Source organism: Oncorhynchus mykiss, chromosome 13, assembly GCF_013265735.2.
Source record: "Oncorhynchus mykiss isolate Arlee chromosome 13, USDA_OmykA_1.1, whole genome shotgun sequence".
Classification (NCBI taxonomy): domain Eukaryota; kingdom Metazoa; phylum Chordata; class Actinopteri; order Salmoniformes; family Salmonidae; genus Oncorhynchus; species Oncorhynchus mykiss.
In genome coordinates, this window is record NC_048577.1 from 59588704 (window position 1) to 59610168 (window position 21465).

At 46.5% G+C, this 21465-nt stretch overlaps 1 protein-coding gene across 1 annotated transcript in view; it reads left to right on the forward strand.

Annotated features, from left to right (window-relative positions):
- Positions 1 to 21465, forward strand: part of LOC118938338 (zinc finger protein GLIS2-like) — a 77944-nt gene that overhangs the window by 42419 nt on the left and 14060 nt on the right. The gene's annotated exons all lie outside the window — the stretch shown is intronic.

Sequence of the window (21465 nt, forward strand, 5' to 3'; positions counted from 1 at the left end):
GAAGAAAAGTGTGAGGTAGGTATTGATAGTAAGAGGAAGGGAAGTGTGAGGTATGTATTGATAGAAAGAGGAGGTGTGAGGTATGTATTGATAGAAAGAGGAAGTGTGAGGTATGTATTGATAGAAAGAGGAGGGGAAGTGTGAGGTATGTATTCATAGTAAGAGGAAGGGAAGTGTGAGGTATGTATTGATAGAAAGAGGAGGTGTGAGGTATGTATTGATAGTAAGAGGAAGGGAAGTGTGAGGTATGTATTGATAGAAAGAGGAGGTGTGAGGTAGGTATTGGTAGAAAGAGGAAGGGAAGTGTGAGGTATGTATTGATAGTAAGAGGAAGGGAAGTGTGAGGTATGTATTGATAGAAAGAGGAGGTGTGAGGTATGTATTGATAGAAAGAGGAAGTGTGAGGTATGTATTGATAGAAAGAGGAGGGGAAGTGTGAGGTATGTATTGATAGAAAGAGGAGGTGTGAGGTATGTATTGATAGAAAGAGGAAGTGTGATGTATGTATTGATAGAAAGAGGAAGTGTGATGTATGTATTGATAGAAAGAGGAGGGGAAGTGTGAGGTATGTATTGATAGCAAGAGGAAGTGTGATGTATATATTGATAGAAAGAGGACATGAAGTGTGAGGTATGTATTGATAGAAAGAGGAGTTGTGAGGTATGTATTGATAGAAAGAGGAAGTGTGAGGTATGTATTGATAGAAAGATGAAGTGTGATGTATGTATTGATAGAAAGAGGAAGTGTGAGGTTTATATTGATAGAAAGAGGTGTGAGGTATGTATTGATTGAAAGGAAGTGTGAGGTATGTATTGATGGAAAGAGGAAGTGTGAGGAATGTATTGATAGAAAGAGGAAGTGTGATGTATGTATTGATAGAAAGAGGAAGTGTGAGGTATGTATTGATATAAAGAGGAAGGGAAGTGTGAGGTATGTATTGATAGAAAGAGGAAGTGTGAGGTATGTATTGATATAAAGAGGAAGGGAAGTGTGAGGTATGTATGAAGTGTTAGGTATATATTGATAGAAAGAAGAAGTATGAGGTATGTATTGACAGAAAGAGGAAGGGAAGTGTGAGGTATGTATGAAGTATGAGGTATGTATTGACAGAAAAAGGAAGGGAAGTGTGAGGTATGTATGAAGTGTGATGTATGTATTGTCAGAAAGAGGAAGTGTGAGGTATGTATTGATAGAAAGAGGAAGTGTGAGGTATGTATTGACAGAAAAAGGAAGAGAAGTGTGAGGTATGTATGAAGTGTGATGTATGTATTGGCAGAAAGAGGAAGTGTGAGGTATGTATTGACACAAAAAGGAAGATAAGTGTGAGGTATGTATGAAGTGTGATGTATGTATTGGCAGAAAGAGGAAGTGTGAGGTATGTATTGACAGAAAGAGGAAGGGAAGTGTGAGGTATGTATGAAGTATGAGGTATGTATTGACAGAAAAAGGAAGGGAAGTGTGAGGTATGTATGAAGTGTGATGTATGTATTGTCAGAAAGAGGAAGTGTGAGGTATGTATTGATAGAAAGAGGAAGTGTGAGGTATGTATTGACAGAAAGAGGAAGGGAAATGTGAGGTATGTATGAAGTATGAGGTATGTATTGACAGAAAAAGGAAGGGAAGTGTGAGGTATGTATGAAGTGTGATGTATGTATTGTCAGACAGAGGAAGTGTGAGGTATGTATTGATAGAAAGAGGAAGTGTGAGGTATGTATTGACAGAAAAAGGAAGAGAAGTGTGAGGTATGTATGAAGTGTGATGTATGTATTGGCAGAAAGAGGAAGTGTGAGGTATGTATTGACACAAAAAGGAAGATAAGTGTGAGGTATGTATGAAGTGTGATGTATGTATTGGCAGAAAGAGGAAGTGTGAGGTATGTATTGACAGAAAGAAGAAAACAGAGAGTGGAGGAGTCTGGTCAGAAAGGACAAGGTTCACTTACAGAATTATGACATAAAGGAGAGAGAATTATGAAAAAGAGAGAGAGAGAGAGAGAAAGAAAGAATGGAAAAATAGAAATAGCAAACTATCCAGGGAAGGAGGAAGGGGGAGGGTGTTGAGAAAAATAAAAGACAGGAGGAGAGAGGGCAGAGAAAATTAGAGAAAACAATTGTGAGAAAGGGAAAGGAAAGTCAGAAAGAGGGGGAGAGATAGACTGAGAGGGGAAAGAGAGAGAAAGAGAGAGAGGCCCAGTGAAGGCTGAGGGGAAACTGAGGTTTCCTATCTGAGGAGGTGGCTGGCTGAGAAGAAAAACATCTCTCAACTCAGTGTGTGTGTGCGTGTCATTGTTGAGTGATGGGACAGGGGAGGAGGGGTATGTTGAGGTTGTGGTTTGGGTGTGTATGTGTCAGGGAGGAGGGGTATGTTGAGGTTATGGTTTGGGTGTGTATGTGTCAGGGAGGAGGGGTATGTTGAGGTTGTGGTTTGGGTGTGTATGTGTCAGGGAGGAGGGGTATGTTGAGGTTGTGGTTTGGGTGTGTATGTGTCAGGGAGGAGGGGTATGTTGTGGTTTGGGTGTGTATGTGTCAGGGAGGAGGGGTATGTTGAGGTTGTGGTTTGGGTGTGTATGTGTCAGGGAGGAGGGGTATGTTGAGGTTGTGGTTTGGGTGTGTATGTGTCAGGGAGGAGGGGACAGTCAGAACTCCTGCCCTGAAAGAAGGATGGAGAAGGGGGGGAGAGAAGATGAGAGGAAGCAAGGGGGGGAGAGAAGGTGAGAGGAAGTGAGAGGGAGAGAGAAGGTGAGAGGAAGCGAGAAGGTGAGAGGAAGCGAGGGGGGAGAGAAGGTGAGAGGAAGTGAGAGGGAGAGAGAAGGTGAGAGGAAGCGAGGGGGGGAGAGAAGGTGAGAGGAAGCGATGGGGGGAGAGAAGGTGAGAGGAAGCGAGAGGGAGAGAGAAGGTGAGAGGAAGCGAGGGGGGGAGAGAAGGTGAGAGGAAGCGAGGGGGGGAGAGAAGGTGAGAGGAAGTGAGAGGGAGAGAGAAGGTGAGAGGAAGCGAGGGGGGGAGAGAAGGTGAGAGGAAGCGATGGGGGGAGAGAAGGTGAGAGGAAGCGAGAGGGAGAGAGAAGGTGAGAGGAAGCGAGGGGGGGAGAGAAGGTGAGAGGAAGCGATGGGGGGAGAGAAGGTGAGAGGAAGCGAGAGGGAGAGAGAAGTGGAAGAGTGAGACACTAAAAGAAAACGTCAGAAAGGAGAAGTCCGTCGTATGGGTTCAATGGTGGAAGGCCAATTGTAGCCTGGCTACAGATTTATTTGGTCATTCTCTGTTTAGCGTGACAATAACCATAGGAGTTGCTAAAACAGTACAGGCTAGAATTTGCTCAGGTTAGTGGCCAAGATATACCTTTTTGTATGTTTACTAAAGATATCTACTGCATCCTGTTCTAGGTGTACAGCCTGGCTAAACCAGACTCATCATAGTTGAGCACAGCCAGCAGTGACTGAGAGACCCATGAGGCGGTGCACAGCGGGCCCAGCGTCGTCTGGGTTAGGGGAGGGTCTGGACACAGCTCCACTGCAAAGTGACTTGCTTGAGGTGTGAACAACGGATGCCATTATGTGTCAAATGACCTCAGGGGCGGCAGGTAGCCTGGTGGTTAAGACAGGTAGCCTGGTGGTTAGAGGCAGGTAGCCTAGTGGTTAGAGGCAGGTAGCCTGGTAGTTAGAGGCAGGTAGCCTGGTGGTTAGAGACAGGTAGCCTGATGGTTAGAGACAGGTAGCCTGATGGTTAGAGGCAGGTAGCCTGGTGGTTAGAGGCAGGTAGCCTGGTGGTTAGAGACAGGTAGCCTGGTGGTTAGAGACAGGTAGTCTGGTGGTTAGAGACAGGTAGCCTTTTGGTTAGAGACAGGTAGCCTGGTGGTTAGAGACAGGTAGCCTTTTGGTTAGAGACAGGTAGCCTGGTGGTTAGAGACAGGTAGTCTGGTGGTTAGAGACAGGTAGCCTGGTGGTTAGAGACAGGTAGTCTGGTGGTTAGAGACAGGTAGTCTAGTGGTTAGAGACAGGTAGTCTAGTGGTTAGAGGCAGGTAGCCTGGTGGTTAGAGACAGGTAGCCCGGTGGTTAGAGACAGGTAGCCTAGTGGTTAGAGACAGGTAGTCTAGTGGTTAGAGACAGGTAGTCTAGTGGTTAGAGACAGGTAGCCTAGTGGTTAGAGACAGGTAGTCTAGTGGTTAGAGACAGGTAGCCTAGTGGTTAGAGGCAGGTAGCCTGGTGGTTAGAGACAGGTAGCCCGGTGGTTAGAGGCAGGTAGCCTGGTGGTTAGAGGCAGGTAGCCTGGTGGTTAGAGACAGGTAGCCTAGTGGTTAGAGACAGGTAGCCCGGTGGTTAGAGACAGGTAGCCTAGTGGTTAGAGACAGGTGGCCTAGTGGTTAGAGACAGGTAGCCTGGTGGTTAGAGACAGGTAGCCCGGTGGTTAGAGACAGGTAGCCTGGTGGTTAGAGACAGGTGGCCTAGTGGTTAGAGACAGGTAGCCTGGTGGTTAGAGACAGGTAGCCCGGTGGTTAGAGACAGGTAGCCCGGTGGTTAGAGACAGGTAGCCTGGTGGTTAGAGACAGGTAGTCTGGTGGTTAGAGGCAGGTAGCCTGGTGGTTAGAGACAGGTAGCCTGGTGGTTAGAGACAGGTAGCCTAGTGGTTAGAGACAGGTAGCCTGGTGGTTAGAGACAGGTAGCCTGGTGGTTAGAGGCAGGTAGCCTGGTGGTTAGAGACAGGTATTCTGGTGGTTAGCGACAGGTAGCCTGGTGGTTAGAGACAGGTAGCCTGGTAGTTAGAGACAGGTAGCCTGGTTGTTAGAGACAGGTAGCCTAGTGGTTAGAGACAGGTAGCCTGGTGGTTAGAGACAGGTAGCCTGGTAGTTAGAGACAGGTAGCCTGGTTGTTAGAGACAGGTAGCCTGGTGGTTAGAGACAGGTAGCCTAGTGGTTAGAGACAGGTAGCCTAGTGGTTAGAGACAGGTAGCTCGGTGGTTAGAGACAGGTAGCCTGTTGGTTATAAACAGGTAGCCTGGTGGTTAGAGACAGGTAGCCTGGTGGTTAGAGACAGGTAGCCTGGTGGTTAGAGACAGGTAGCCTGGTGGTTAGAGACAGGTAGCCTGGTGGTTAGAGCATTGGGCCAGTAACAGAAAGGTTGCAAGAATCCCCAAGCTGATAAAAATCTGTCATGCTGCCCCTGAACAAGGCTGTCATGCTGCCCCTGAACAAGGCTGTCATGCTGCCTCTGAACAAGGCTGTCATGCTGCCCCTGAACAAGGCTGTCATGCTGCCCCTGAACAAGGCTGTCATGCTGCCCCTGAACAAGGCTGTCATGCTGCCCCTGAACAAGGCTGTCATGCTGCCCCTGAACAAGGCTGTCATGCTGCCCCTGAACAAGGCTGTCATGCTGCCCCTGAACAAGGCTGTCATGCTGCCTCTGAACAAGGCTGTCATGCTGCCCCTGAACAAAGCTGTTCCTAGGCTGTCATTGTAAATAAGAATTTGTTCTTACCTGACTTGCCTAGTTAAATAAAGGTTAAATAAAAAAGTTTCACTCAGTGCCATTGCTAACACTAAAACCTCATGGAAACTGCAAAGAGACTGCTCCCAGATGAGGACACTTATATTATATTATAGACCTCCACTTTATGGCTGACCCATAAATGTTATCATAACTAATGCAAGAGGGTTGAACTAGAGAGTAATCCCTTCCAGATAACATAAGATAATGGTGGTTGGGGCTGAGGGAAGAAGTCAACAGTTCAGCTGCTTCTGTGAATGTGTGTGAGAACCAGGACTAGGACACAGGAGGACCTCCCTCTAAGGCCTTGGATTGTGGGATAGGATCACAGCCAGTGTGTGTGGAAGCACTGAGAGAGGTCCCTCTTGCGGGCCACAGCAGGAGGGGAATCAGTTAAAATCAGGCTCAGAGACGGGGTTATGATCTCACACACACACACACACACACACACACACACACACACACGCACGAGATCCATCCATGACATAATTTTGGTCTTGTTATACCATAGATTCATTTCTCTCAGAACCTACTCCAGTATCCACAGTGTCTTGGTACACTGAAATATAACACTAAGTGTATATCTAATCTGATATAATAGGGTAAAGATCAGTAGGTCAGAGCAGGGTCAGAGGTCATCTCTGATCCAGCCTGGAACAGTAGAGGTGTTGAAACACCCCATCCCACTACATCCTCCTGACCCTTCACCTAATCTAGCTCCCACCCACCACCCACCTCACCCTCACCCCTCCCGCATGCACCTTTCACCTCTCCCCCCATGTCACCTTCCACCTCTCCCCCATGCATCTATCACCTCTCCCCCCATATCACCTTCCACCTCTCCCCCATGTCACCTTCCACCTCTCCCCCATGTCACCTTCCACCTCTCCCCCATGTGACCTTCCACCTCTCCCCCCATGTCACTTTCCACCTCTGACCCATGCCACCTTCCACCTCTCCCCCATGTCACCTTCTACCTCCCCCCATGTGATCTTCCACCTCTCCCCCATGTCACCTTCTACCTCCCCCCATGTCATCTTCCACCTCCCCCCATGTTACCCTCCACCTCTCCCCTATGTCATCTTCTACCTCTCCTCCATGTGACCTTCCACCTCTCCCCCATAGATCACCTTCCACCTCTCCCCCATGTTATCTTCCACCTCTCCCCCATGTGACCTTCCACCTCTCCCCCATATGTCACCTTCCACCTCCCCCCATGTCACCTTCCACCACTCCCCCATGTGACCTTCCACCTCTCCCCCATGTTACCTTCCACCTCTCCCCCATGTGACCTTCCACCTCTCCCCCATATGTCACCTTCCACCTCCCCCCATGTCACCTTCCACCTCTCCCCCATGTGACCTTCCATCTCTCCCCCATGTTACCTTCCACCTCTCCCCATGTTACCTTCCACCTCTCCCCATGTCACCTTCCACCTCTCCCCTATGTCACCTTCTACCTCTCCCCTATGTCACCTTCCACTTCTCCCCCATGTTACCTTCCACCTCTCCCCATGTCACCTTCCACTTCTCCCCCATGTTACCTTCCACCTCTCCCCACCTCTCCCTCATGTCACCTTCCACCTCTCCCCTATGTCACCTTCTACCTCTCCCCTATGTTACCTTCTACCTCTCCCCTATGTCACCTTCCACCTCTCCCCCCATGTGACCTTCCACCTCTCCCCTATGACACCTTCCACCTCTCCCCCCATGTGACCTTCCACCTCTCCCCTATGTCACCTTCTACCTCTCCCCTATGTCACCTTCCACCTCTCCCCCCATGTGACCTTCCACCTCTCCCCCATGTCACCTTCTACCTCTCCCCTATGTCAACTTCCACCCCTCCCCCCATGTGATCTTCAACCTCACCCCCCATGTGACCTTCCACCTCTCCCCCATGTTACCTTCCACCTCTCCCCATGTCACCTTCCACCTCTCCCCTATGTCACCTTCTACCTGTCCCCTATGTCACCTTCCACTTCTCCCCCATGTCACCTTCCACCTCTCCCCTATGTCACCTTCTACCTCTCCCCTATGTCACCTTCCACCTCTCCCCCCATGTGACCTTCCACCTCTCCCCCATGTCACCTTCTACCTCTCCCCTATGTCACCTTCTACCTCTCCCCCATGTCACCTTCCACCTCTCCCCCATGCACCTTCCACCTCTCCCCCCATGTCACCTTCTACCTCTCCCCTATGTCAACTTCCACCCCTCCCCCATGTGACCTTCCACCTCACCCCCCATGTGACATTCCACCTCTCCCCCATGTTACCTTCCACCTCACCCCCCATGTGACATTCCACCCCACCCCCCATGTGATTTTCCACCTCTCCCCCATGTGACCTTCCAAATCTCCCCCATGTGACCTTCCACCTCTCCCCAATGTCACCTTCCACCTCTCCCCCATGTTACCTTCCACCTCTCCCCCCATGTCAGCTTCCACATCTCCCTATGTCACCTTCCACCTCCCCCCCATGTGAGCTTCCAACTCTCCCCCATGTCACCTTCTACCTCTCCCCCATGTGACCTTCCACCTCTCCCCCCATGTGACCTTCTACCTCTCCCCCATGTGACCTTCCACCTCTCCCCCATGTTACCTCCCACCTCTCCCCCCATGTCACCCCACCTCACCCAACCATCGCTCTGACTTGCCCACCACCCAGCATATGCATTACCTCTCCCCACCCTCCACCTCACCTTTCCAAAGCGCCAAAGGGAAGTGTGTTGAGTTCGGTACTTCCTTACAGGGGAGGTAGAAAATAACCTGGAATAGGATGGGAAAGGGAGGTAAAACAGAGGAGACACAGACCTCTCATTCACTCTCCTCACCCCCCTCGCTCTCATTCAGCTGTTACAGCCTGTGTTTGCTTTGCCTTGGCAGGGGCGAGAGGGGGGGCTTCGGAGGGGCACAAAGCTGCCTTTCAAAGAGGCTAGCGACCCCACGGCTGAGTGAGGAAGTCTGCACAGGGGCCGAGCAACACCCCTTCCCCAAACTTCACAGCCTCCCGCCATCCCGCCACTGCCCCCTCCTAAATCACTGACTGGGCCGTACACACACACACAAAACACACAGAAACACACACACACACACACACAGAGAAACACACACAGAAACACACACAGGGCCAGCTAGCTCCCCCTTCCTTCTGACCTCCGCTGGTTCTAGAATCCACACTGACTCACTTCCAGCCAGGGCCCTTCTCCAAAGTCATTACTGTAAAGAGAGGGTATCCTGAGGTGAATCAACATGCAGCGGAGTCATTCATTTCCAGCACCACTGATTCACTTGTTCAACATACCCTCTAGTACTAAACGGGGACATGAGAACAGCATGGCCCGGCGGAACTCAAGAGGGGACTATTTTATAGTTGCTCTGAATGTGCCTAGTATTTCTAAAGGGACGATCACATGCTATTCATCATTCTATTCGTGAGAGATGATTGCTGTCATGTACAGTGAACTGTTACATAGGACTCTTTGAGACATTTTATAGATACAGCTTTAACAGTATCCTTAGAATGTCTCTCCATCACCCCCCTCTTTTTTCCAGGGTATTGCAACATTCCAACCCAGCCTGTATGACAGCCTGGACTGTACCACTGTTGGATTGCTCAGTTTATAGGGTGACAGCTTGCTAACTCCTATGGTTATTGTCACTGTTTGGCGTAAATAACCATAGGAGTTGGCAAGACAGCACAGACAGATCTGAGACCAGGCTAATGTTAGCAGGGTTGGGCTAGGAAAAAAAAGGGGAAGAGAAGATGATGTATAGCATCTGTCCTCAGGTCAGATCTTGTAATGGTTTACACGTGGAGCTACTGGGGTGTGTGGGATATAAGAGGGGCTTTTGTGTCCAGACCCCCACAGTGGATTCTGCCCCAGGCAGCACGGAGAACAGAGCACAGTGATAGGACCATCAGCCACAGGAAGGGATCTGATGGGGGGGTCAGGGACGTTTTCCAGTTTTAATTTCACGTGCATAAGTACAGCCTTTCTTGCCAGCTCTAAACCCAACAATGCAGTATTCAATATCAATTTAACACTACAAACAACACGAGGTAGAACAGAAACACACTGAAATAAAACATAAGAAGAACAGGAGAAAGTAAGAAGTTATATACAGGGTCAGTTCCAATACCATATTTACAATGTGCAGGGATACTGGAGTGAAACAGGTAGATATGTATAGGGCTAAAGTGACTAGGCAATCACAGGGAGGGATTTGACCGTTTAAAGGGGATGACGGGGGGCTTTCTGCTACATAAACAAACATAAACTTAAACATGTTGGCAGTGTGTGATGTGAGTTACACAACTTAGAGAGAGATCTACTCTGCTGGGAGAGGCTTGATGAAGTTATCACATGTACTCTGACTCTCAGGAGGTCAGAGAAGCAGACAGAGGGAGATCTACTCTGCTGGCCGAGGCTTGATGAAGTTACCACATGTACCCAGACTCTCAGGAGGTCAGAGAAGCAGACAGAGGGAGATCTACTCTGCTGGCTGAGGCTTGATGAAGTTACCACATGTACCCAGACTCTCAGGAGGTCAGAGAAGCAGACAGACAGAGGGAGATCTACTCTGCTGGGAGAGGCTTGATGAAGTTCCCACATGTACCCAGACTCTCAGTAGGTCAGAGAAGCAGACAGAGGGAGATCTACTCTGCTGGCTGAGGCTTGATGAAGTTACCACATGTACCCAGACTCCCAGGAGGTCAGAGAAGCAGACAGACAGAGGGAGATATACTCTGCTGGGAGAGGCTTGATGAAGTTACCACATGTACCCAGACACTCAGGAGGTCATAGAAGCAGACAGAGGGAGATCTACTCTGCTGGCAGAGGCTTGATGAAGTTATCACATGTACCCAGACCCTCAGGAGGTCAGAGAAGCAGACAGAGGGAGATCTACTCTGCTGGCAGATGCTTGATGAAGTTACCACATGTACTCAGACTCTCAGGAGGTCAGAGAAGCAGACAGAGGGAGAAGGGAGGGAGACGGAGCCAGGGCATTTGTGGCACACTTTCCGTGAGTGTGATAAGCTCAATCAAGCACGGCTAAAGTTTAAATTATAAGTATTCAAATACTATTTGAATGCAGGTCTGGTATCCACTATCCATTCTTATCCATCTTCTACCTCATTGGTCAGGTTACAACACACTCTTATTCAAACATCATGTGATTTTGTGTGTGTTTATCAGTCTGTGGCTGGAGTGTGTATGAAGCAGGTGATTACCTTGTAGTGTTGACATATGTGGGGTTAGACAGATATAAGCTGTTGGAATCTGTCAGGACAGAGAACACACATGTACACACGTACACACACACACTTTCAAGGTGGGAGACACAGGTCACTGTAGGACATTACTCTGAATTAGATATCAAACACATGAAAATGATTAACTAAGTTCTTGCGAAGGCTATACCTATCTCCTACTACTACTCTACCTCTGGGAACATCAATACATTATACAGGTGAGTCAGTATTAAAACAAATCCTCGGGAAGGACTCAAATGACCAAAGAACCAATCAGAGGGGTGGTAGGCGTGGTTTAGCCCCACATAAGTTATTAATAAGTTATTAGGGTTATGATCTAGGGTGGGGCTAGTGTCCTTTGAAAGGATAGGTTCTAGTGCCCACCAATGTGACCTGATTGCTCTGAAAGTGAGCCAGACAGCAAGAGACAGGAGATACAACAGATTGTATATTAACTTCTCTTACTGACCTGATACCAACCCGACCATGGGCAGAATGCCATCAGTAACAATGTCATTCTGTGTATACTTTTTGGTTATATGTTGTCTGTACGTTGTATGGGTATTTCATGATTAGACATTTCCTAATGAACTTGGCAGTTGGCGTCACCTTGCGAGAGAGTATGTCATATTACCAATGCACCTTTCTGCAGCAAGACATTATGATCTGTACCTCATATTACCAATGCACCTTCCATCAGCAAGACATTATGATCTGTACCTCATATTACCAATGTACCTTCCATCAGCAAGACATTATGATCTGTACCTCATATTACCAATGTACCTTTCAGCAGCAAGACATTATGATCTGTACCTCATATTACCAATGTACCTTTCATCAGCAAGACATTATGATCTGTACCTCATATTACCAATGCACCTTTCAGCAGCAAGACATTATGATCTGTACCTCATATTACCAATGTACCTTTCATCAGCAAGACATTATGATCTGTACCTCATATTACCAATGCACCTTTCAGCAGCAAGACATTATGATCTGTACCTCATATTACCAATGTACCTTTCATCAGCAAGACATTATGATCTGTACCTCATATTACCAATGTACCTTTCATCAGCAAGACATTATGATCTGTACCTCATATTACCAATGTACCTTTCATCAGCAAGACATTATGATCTGTACCTCATATTACCAATGTACCTTTCAGCAGCAAGACATTATGATCTGTACCTCATATTACCAATGTACCTTTCATCAGCAAGACATTATGATCTGTACCTCATATTACCAATGTACCTTTCAGCAGCAAGACATTATGATCTGTACCTCATATTACCAATGTACCTTTCATCAGCAAGACATTATGATCTGTACCTCATATTACCAATGCACCTTTCAGCAGCAAGACATTATGATCTGTACCTCATATTACCAATGTACCTTTCATCAGCAAGACATTATGATCTGTACCTCATATTACCAATGCACCTTTCAGCAGCAAGACATTATGATCTGTACCTCATATTACCAATGTACCTTTCATCAGCAAGACATTATGATCTGTACCTCATATTACCAATGTACCTTTCATCAGCAAGACATTATGATCTGTACCTCATATTACCAATGTACCTTTCATCAGCAAGACATTATGATCTGTACCTCATATTACCAATGTACCTTTCAGCAGCAAGACATTATGATCTGTACCTCATATTACCAATGTACCTTTCATCAGCAAGACATTATGATCTGTACCTCATATTACCAATGTACCTTTCAGCAGCAAGACATTATGATCTGTACCTCATATTACCAATGTACCTTTCATCAGCAAGACATTATGATCTGTACCTCATATTACCAATGCACCTTTCAGCAGCAAGACATTATGATCTGTACCTCATATTACCAATGTACCTTTCAGCAGCAAGACATTATGATCTGTACCTCATATTACCAATGCACCTTTCAGCAGCAAGACATTATGATCTGTACCTCATATTACCAATGTACCTTTCAGCAGCAAGACATTATGATCTGTACCTCATATTACCAATGTACCTTTCAGCAGCAAGACATTATGATCTGTACCTCATATTACCAATGCACCTTTCATCAGCAAGACATTATGATCTGTACCTCATATTACCAATGTACCTTTCATCAGCAAGACATTATGATCTGTACCTCATATTACCAATGTACCTTTCAGCAGCAAGACATTATGATCTGTACCTCATATTACCAATGTACCTTTCATCAGCAAGACATTATGATCTGTACCTCATATTACCAATGTACCTTTCTGCAGCAAGACATTATGATCTGTACCTCATATTACCAATGTACCTTTCATCAGCAAGACATTATGATCTGTACCTCATATTACCAATGTACCTTTCTGCAGCAAGACATTATGATCTGTACCTCATATTACCAATGTACCTTTCATCAGCAAGACATTATGATCTGTACCTCATATTACCAATGTACCTTTCATCAGCAAGACATTATGATCTGTACCTCATATTACCAATGTACCTTTCATCAGCAAGACATTATGATCTGTACCTCATATTACCAATGTACCTTTCATCAGCAAGACATTATGATCTGTACCTCATATTACCAATGTACCTTTCTGCAGCAAGACATTGTGATCTGTACCTCCAACACATATGGTTTGTATTGCTGTGCTTTGAAAAATGTATGAAGGACTCCCCTCCACTTACATCTGACTAGGTTATGTTACAGGTCTCCACTAGGTTATGTTACAGGTCTCCACTAGGTTATGTTACAGGTCTCCACTAGGTTATGTTAGAGGTCTCCACTAGGTTATGTTACAGGTCTCCTCTAGGTTATGTTACAGGTCTCCACTAGGTTATGTTACAGGTCTCCACTAGGTTATGTTACAGGTCTCCACTAGGTTATGTTACAGGTCTCCACTAGGTTATGTTACAGGTCTCCACTAGGTTATGTTACAGGTCTCCACTAGGTTATGTTACAGGTTTCCACTAGGTTATGTTACAGGTCTCCACTAGGTTATGTTACAGATCTCCACTAGGTTATGTTACAGGTCTCCACTAGGTTATGTTACAGGTCTCCTCTAGGTTATGTTACAGGTCTCCACTAGGTTATGTTACAGGTCTCCACTAGGTTATGTTACAGGTCTCCACTAGGTTATGTTACAGGTCTCCACTAGGTTATGTTACAGGTCTCCACTAGGTTATGTTACAGGTCTCCACTAGGTTATGTTAAAGGTCTCCTCTAGGTTATGTTACAGGTCTCCACTAGGTTATGTTCCTGTACTCCACTAGGTTATGTTCCTGTACTCCACTAGGTTATGTTACAGGTCTCCACTAGGTTATGTTACAGGTCTCCACTAGGTTATGTTACAGGTCTCCACTAGGTTATGTTACAGGTCTCCACTAGGTTACAGATCTCCACTAGGTTATGTTACAGGTCTCCTCTAGGTTATGTTACAGGTCTCCACTAGGTTATGTTACAGGTCTCCACTAGGTTATGCCTCAGGTCTCCACTAGGTTATGTTACAGGTCTCCACTAGGTTACATATCTCCACTAGGTTATGTTACAGGTCTCCACCAGGTTATGTTACAGGTCTCCACTAGGTTATGTTACAGGTCTCCTCTAGGTTATGTTACAGGTCTCCACTAGGTTATGTTACAGGTCTCCACTAGGTTATGTTACAGGTCTCCACTAGGTTATGTTACAGATCTCCACTAGGTTATGTTACAGGTCTCCTCTAGGTTATGTTACAGGTCTCCACTAGGTTATGCCTCAGGTCTCCACTAGGTTATGTTACAGGTCTCCACTAGGTTACATATCTCCACTAGGTTATGTTACAGGTCTCCACTAGGTTATGTTACAGGTCTCCACTAGGTTACAGATCTCCACTAGGTTATGTTACAGGTCTCCACTAGGTTATGTTACAGGTCTCCACTAGGTTATGTTACAGGTCTCCTCTAGGTTATGTTACAGGTCTCCACTAGGTTATGTTACAGGTCTCCACTAGGTTATGCCTCAGGTCTCCACTAGGTTATGTTACAGGTCTCCACTAGGTTACATATCTCCACTAGGTTATGTTACAGGTCTCCACTAGGTTATGTTACAGGTCTCCACTAGGTTATGTTACAGGTCTCCACTAGGTTATGTTACAGGTCTCCACTAGGTTATGTTACAGGTCTCCACTAGGTTATGTTACAGGTCTCCACTAGGTTATGTTACAGATCTCCACTAGGTTATGTTACAGGTCTCCTCTAGGTTATGTTACAGGTCTCCCCTAGGTTATGTTACAGGTCTCCTCTAGGTTATGTTACAGGTCTCCACTAGGTTATGTTACAGTGCTCCAAATATCAGTTATTTGTGTCTTTAGATTAGAACACAGGTCTTGTGGTATTCTCTGCAGAGTTTGTGTGTAGATATTAGTTGAGTGCTCTTTGTGTGTGTGTGTCCCGCTCTCTGTGTGTTTTCCCTCCTGTGTGTGTGTATGTGTGTGTGTGTGTCCCGCTCTGTTTGTGTATGCCCCGCTCTCTGTGTGTGTGTGTTTTCCCTCCTGTGTGTGTGTATGTGGGTGTGTGTGTTCCGCTCTGTGTGTGTGTGTTTTCCCTCCTGTGTGTGTGTATGTGGGTGTGTGTGTTCCGCTCTGTGTGTGTGTTTTCCCTCCTGTGTGTGTGTATGTGGGTGTGTGTTTTCCGCTCTGTGTGTGTGTTTTCCCTCCTGTGTGTGTGTATGTGGGTGTGTGTGTTCCTCTCTCTGTGTGTGTGTTTTACCTCCTGTGTGTGTGTCATCCCCTGCTATCTCCTGCTGATCAGGCCTGTTATCCCCCTGGGCTGGGTTGTGGCGGTGGGGTGGCTGAACTTGGTGACCCCTCCCAGACACAGCTTCTCCTCATGTGGCCCCTGGCCAAACTCGCTCTCAAAGACCACCATTCAGTTCTGCACCGTCGCTGCGCAGCTCTGTGTTTGTGTGAGTATGTGTATGAGTGAGTGAGTGTGAGTATGTGTGGGGGTGTGTGTGTGACAGAGAGAGAGAGAGAGAAAGAGAGAGAGTGAGTGTGTGTTTTAGAGAGAGAGCGAGAGAGAGAGAGAGAGAGAGAAAGGAGAGGGAGAGAGAAGCCGGGGCAGGATTTGTGGAAATTACTGTGTGTTTTAGAGAGAGAGCGAGAGAGAGAGAGAGAGAGAGAGAGAGAAAGGAGAGGGAGAGAGAAGCCGGGGCAGGATTTGTGGAAATTACAGTAGGATAATTGCTTGTGTGTGTGTTTGTTTATGTGTTAGCTGGGGGCAGGAGTAGATCAGTGTGTGTATTAGAGCTGTGTGGCAGAAATATAGACAGTACTGTGACTGAGGGAGGAGAGAGAGAGAGAGGGACAGAGAGAGACATTGAAATTGAATTAAGAGAGACATAGAGAGAGAGAGAGTGAGAGAGAAAGAGAGAGAGAGAGAGAGTTGCTCTCTATGGTTGTGAGGTCTGGGGTACACTCACCAACCAATAATTCACAAAATGGGACAAACACCCAATTGAGACGCCGCATGCAGAATTCTGTCAAAATGTACTCTGTGTTTCTGTGTGTGTTTGTGTTTGTGTGTGTGTGTGTGTGTAAAGTGGAACTGAGTGGGGGCTGATGGGCTGAGAGGGGGGGGGGGGGGGGGGGGGGGGGGGGGGGGGGGGGGTCATGCAGTGGGGCTGCAAGGTCCATAGCGATTGGGAGGTGCTGGCCAGGGGGGGCTAGAGGGCAGTGGCCGGAGGGAGGTAGTGGGGTGGAGGGGTCAGGGTGAGCATCTGGATTGGGTTGTAGACATTCCTGTGGAAGAGTGTGTGAGCAAAGGTCACAGGAGGGAGGGGACACTGGGAGAGTGTGTATGTGTGGGGGGAGGACAGTGTGTGTGGGGGGGGGGGGGCGTGTGGGGGGAGGGGGAGGACAGTGTAGGGAAGGGGGAGGACAGTGTAGGGAAGGGGGAGGACAGTGTGTGTGGGGGGAGGGGGGGGGGCTGTATTAAACAGAGGTCATCCTCTAACCTGTCCCTGTATTAAACAGAGGTCATCCTCTAACCTGTCCCTGTATTAAACAGAGGTCATCCTCTAACCTGTCCCTGTATTAAACAGAGGTCATCCTCTAACCTGTCCCTGTATTAAACAGAGGTCATCCTCGAACCTGTCCCTGTATTAAACAGAGGTCATCCTCGAACCTGTCCCTGTATTAAACAGAGGTCATCCTCTAACCTGTCCCTGTATTAAACAGAGGTCATCCTCTAACCTGTCCCTGTATTAAACAGAGGTCATCCTCTAACCTGTCCCTGTATTAAACAGAGGTCATCCTCTAACCTGTCCCTGTATTAAACAGAGGTCATCCTCTAACCTGTCCCTGTATTAAACAGAGGTCATCCTCTAACCTGTCCCTGTATTAAACAGAGGTCATCCTCTAACCTGTCCCTGTATTAAACAGAGGTAATCCTCTAACCTGTCCCTGTATTAAACAGAGGTCATCCTCTAACCTGTCCCTGTATTAAACAGAGGTCATCCTCTAACCTGTCCCTGTATTAAACAGAGGTCATCCTCTAACCTGTCCCTGTATTAAACAGAGGTCATCCTCTAACCTGTCCCTGTATTAAACAGAGGTCATCCTCTAACCTGTCCCTGTATTAAACAGAGGTCATCCTCTAACCTGTCCCTGTATTAAACAGAGGTCATCCTCTAACCTGTCCCTGTATTAAACAGAGGTCATCCTCTAACCTGTCCCTGTATTAAACAGAGGTCATCCTCTAACCTGTCCCTGTATTAAACAGAGGTCATCCTCTAACCTGTCCCTGTATTAAACAGAGGTCATCCTCTAACCTGTCCCTGTATTAAACAGAGGTCATCCTCTAACCTGTCCCTGTATTAAACAGAGGTCATCCTCTAACCTGTCCCTGTATTAAACAGAGGTCATCCTCTAACCTGTCCCCGTATTAAACAGAGGTCATCCTCTAACCTGTCCCTGTATTAAACAGAGGTCATCCTCTAACCTGTCCCTGTATTAAACAGAGGTCATCCTCTAACCTGTCCCTGTATTAAACAGTCATCCTCTAACCTGTCCCTGTATTAAACAGTCATCCTCTAACCTGTCCCCGTATTAAACAGAGGTCATCCTCTAACCTGTCCCTGTATTAAACAGAGGTCATCCTCTAACCTGTCCCTGTATTAAACAGTCATCCTCTAACCTGTCCCTGTATTAAACAGAGGTCATCCTCTAACCTGTCCCTGTATTAAACAGTCATCCTCTAACCTGTCCCCGTATTAAACAGTCATCCTCTAACCTGTCCCTGTATTAAACAGAGGTCATCCTCTAACCTGTCCCTGTATTAAACAGAGGTCATCCTCGAACCTGTCCCTGTATTAAACAGAGGTCATCCTCGAACCTGTCCCTGTATTAAACAGTCATCCTCTAACCTGTCCCTGTATTAAACAGAGGTCATCCTCTAACCTGTCCCTGTATTAAACAGAGGTCATCCTCTAACCTGTCCCTGTATTAAACAGAGGTCATCCTCTAACCTGTCCCTGTATTAAACAGAGGTCATCCTCTAACCTGTCCCTGTATTAAACAGTCATCCTCTAACCTGTCCCTGTATTAAACAGTCATCCTCTAACCTGTCCCTGTATTAAACAGTCATCCTCTAACCTGTCCCTGTATTAAACAGAGGTCATCCTCTAACCTGTCCCTGTATTAAACAGAGGTCATCCTCTAACCTGTCCCTGTATTAAACAGAGGTCATCCTCTAACCTGTCCCTGTATTAAACAGAGGTCATCCTCTAACCTGTCCCTGTATTAAACAGAGGTCATCCTCTAACCTGTCCCTGTATTAAACAGAGGTCATCCTCTAACCTGTCCCTGTATTAAACAGAGGTCATCCTCTAACCTGTCCCTGTATTAAACAGAGGTCATCCTCTAACCTGTCCCTGTATTAAACAGAGGTCATCCTCTAACCTGTCCCTGTATTAAACAGAGGTCATCCTCTAACCTGTCCCTGTATTAAACAGAGGTCATCCTCTAACCTGTCCCCGTATTAAACAGAGGTCATCCTCTAACCTGTCCCTGTATTAAACAGAGGTCATCCTCTAACCTGTCCCTGTATTAAACAGAGGTCATCCTCGAACCTGTCCCTGTATTAAACAGTCATCCTCTAACCTGTCCCTGTATTAAACAGTCATCCTCTAACCTGTCCCTGTATTAAACAGAGGTCTCCTCTAACCTGTCCCTGTATTAAACAGAGGTCATCCTCTAACCTGTCCCTGTATTAAACAGAGGTCATCCTCTAACCTGTCCCTGTATTAAACAGTCATCCTCTAACCTGTCCCCGTATTAAACAGAGGTCATCCTCTAACCTGTCCCTGTATTAAACAGTCATCCTCTAACCTGTCCCTGTATTAAACAGAGGTCATCCTCTAACCTGTCCCTGTATTAAACAGTCATCCTCTAACCTGTCCCTGTATTAAACAGAGGTCATCCTCTAACCTGTCCCTGTATTAAACAGAGGTCATCCTCTAACCTGTCCCTGTATTAAACAGTCATCCTCTAACCTGTCCCTGTATTAAACAGAGGTCATCCTCTAACCTGTCCCTGTATTAAACAGTCATCCTCTAACCTGTCCCTGTATTAAACAGAGGTCATCCTCTAACCTGTCCCTGTATTAAACAGTCATCCTCTAACCTGTCCCTGTATTAAACAGAGGTCATCCTCTAACCTGTCCCTGTATTAAACAGAGGTCATCCTCTAACCTGTCCCTGTATTAAACAGAGGTCATCCTCTAACCTGTCCCTGTATTAAACAGAGGTCATCCTCTAACCTGTCCCTGTATTAAACAGAGGTCATCCTCTAACCTGTCCCTGTATTAAACAGAGGTCATCCTTAACCTGTCCCCGTATTAAACAGAGGTCATCCTCTAACCTGTCCCTGTATTAAACAGAGGTCATCCTCTAACCTGTCCCTGTATTAAACAGAGGTCATCCTCTAACCTGTCCCTGTATTAAACAGAGGTCATCCTCTAACCTGTCCCTGTATTAAACAGAGGTCATCCTCTAACCTGTCCCTGTATTAAACAGAGGTCATCCTCGAACCTGTCCCTGTATTAAACAGAGGTCATCCTCTAACCTGTCCCTGTATTAAACAGAGGTCATCCTCTAACCTGTCCCTGTATTAAACAGAGGTCATCCTCTAACCTGTCCCTGTATTAAACAGTCATCCTCTAACCTGTCCCTGTATTAAACAGAGGTCATCCTCTAACCTGTCCCTGTATTAAACAGAGGTCATCCTCTAACCTGTCCCTGTATTAAACAGTCATCCTCTAACCTGTCCCCGTATTAAACAGAGGTCATCCTCTAACCTGTCCCTGTATTAAACAGAGGTCATCCTCTAACCTGTCCCTGTATTAAACAGTCATCCTCTTACCTGTCCCTGTATTAAACAGAGGTCATCCTCTAACCTGTCCCTGTATTAAACAGAGGTCATCCTCTAACCTGTCCCTGTATTAAACAGAGGTCATCCTCTAACCTGTCCCTGTATTAAACAGAGGTCATCCTCTAACCTGTCCCTGTATTAAACAGAGGTCATCCTCTAACCTGTCCCTGTATTAAACAGAGGTCATCCTCTAACCTGTCCCTGTATTAAACAGAGGTCATCCTCTAACCTGTCCCTGTATTAAACAGAGGTCATCCTCTAACCTGTCCCTGTATTAAACAGAGGTCATCCTCTAACCTGTCCCTGTATTAAACAGAGCCATTACTTAACCACACCTTTACTGACTCGCTCTGTTCATTGGTCATCACATTATTACAAGTTGTTAAAAACACTGAATTACTTTGCTGTTACAGTATAAATCATTGGCATCGACCATACCAGTCATTTACCGGTAATATTATATGAAATAAGTGTATTTGATATTAAAACCCACATTCAATATTTATTTTATTTAACCTTTATTTAACTAGGCAAGTCAGTTAAGAACAAATTCTTATTTTCAATGACAGCCTAGGAACAGTGGGTTAACTGCCTTGTTCAGGGGCAGAATGACAGATTTTTACCTTGTCAGCTCGGGGGTTCAATCTTGCAACCTTCTGGTTACTGACCCATCGCTCTAACCACTATCTCTGTGCAGGTCGGAAGTCTGTGGGAATAGAGCCATTGCACTCTCTCCAAGTATGATTGGCTGAATACTAGGGCTGGCCACTCTCTCCAAGTATGATTGGCTGAATACTAGGGCTGGCCACTCTCTCCAAGTATGATTGGCTGAATACTAGGGCTGGCCACTCTCTCCAAGTAAGATTGGCTGAATACTAGGGCTGGCCACTCTCTCCAAGTATGATTGGCTGAATACTAGGGTTGGCCACTCTCTCCAAGTATGATTGGCTGAATACTAGGGCTGGCCACTCTCTCCAAGTATGATTGGCTGAATACTAGGGCTGGCCACTCTCTCCAAGTATGATTGGCTGAATACTAGGGCTGGCCACTCTCTCCAAGTATGATTGGCTGAATACTAGGGCTGGCCACTCTCTCCAAGTATGATTGGCTGAATACTAGGGCTGTCCACTCTCTCCAAGTATGATTGGCTGAATACTAGGGCTGTCCACTCTCTCCAAGTATGATTGGCTGAATACTAGGGCTGTCCACTCTCTCCAAGTATGATTGGCTGAATACTAGGGCTGGCCACTCTCTCCAAGTATGATTGCCTGAATACTAGGGCTGGCCACTCTCTCCAAGTATGATTGGCTGA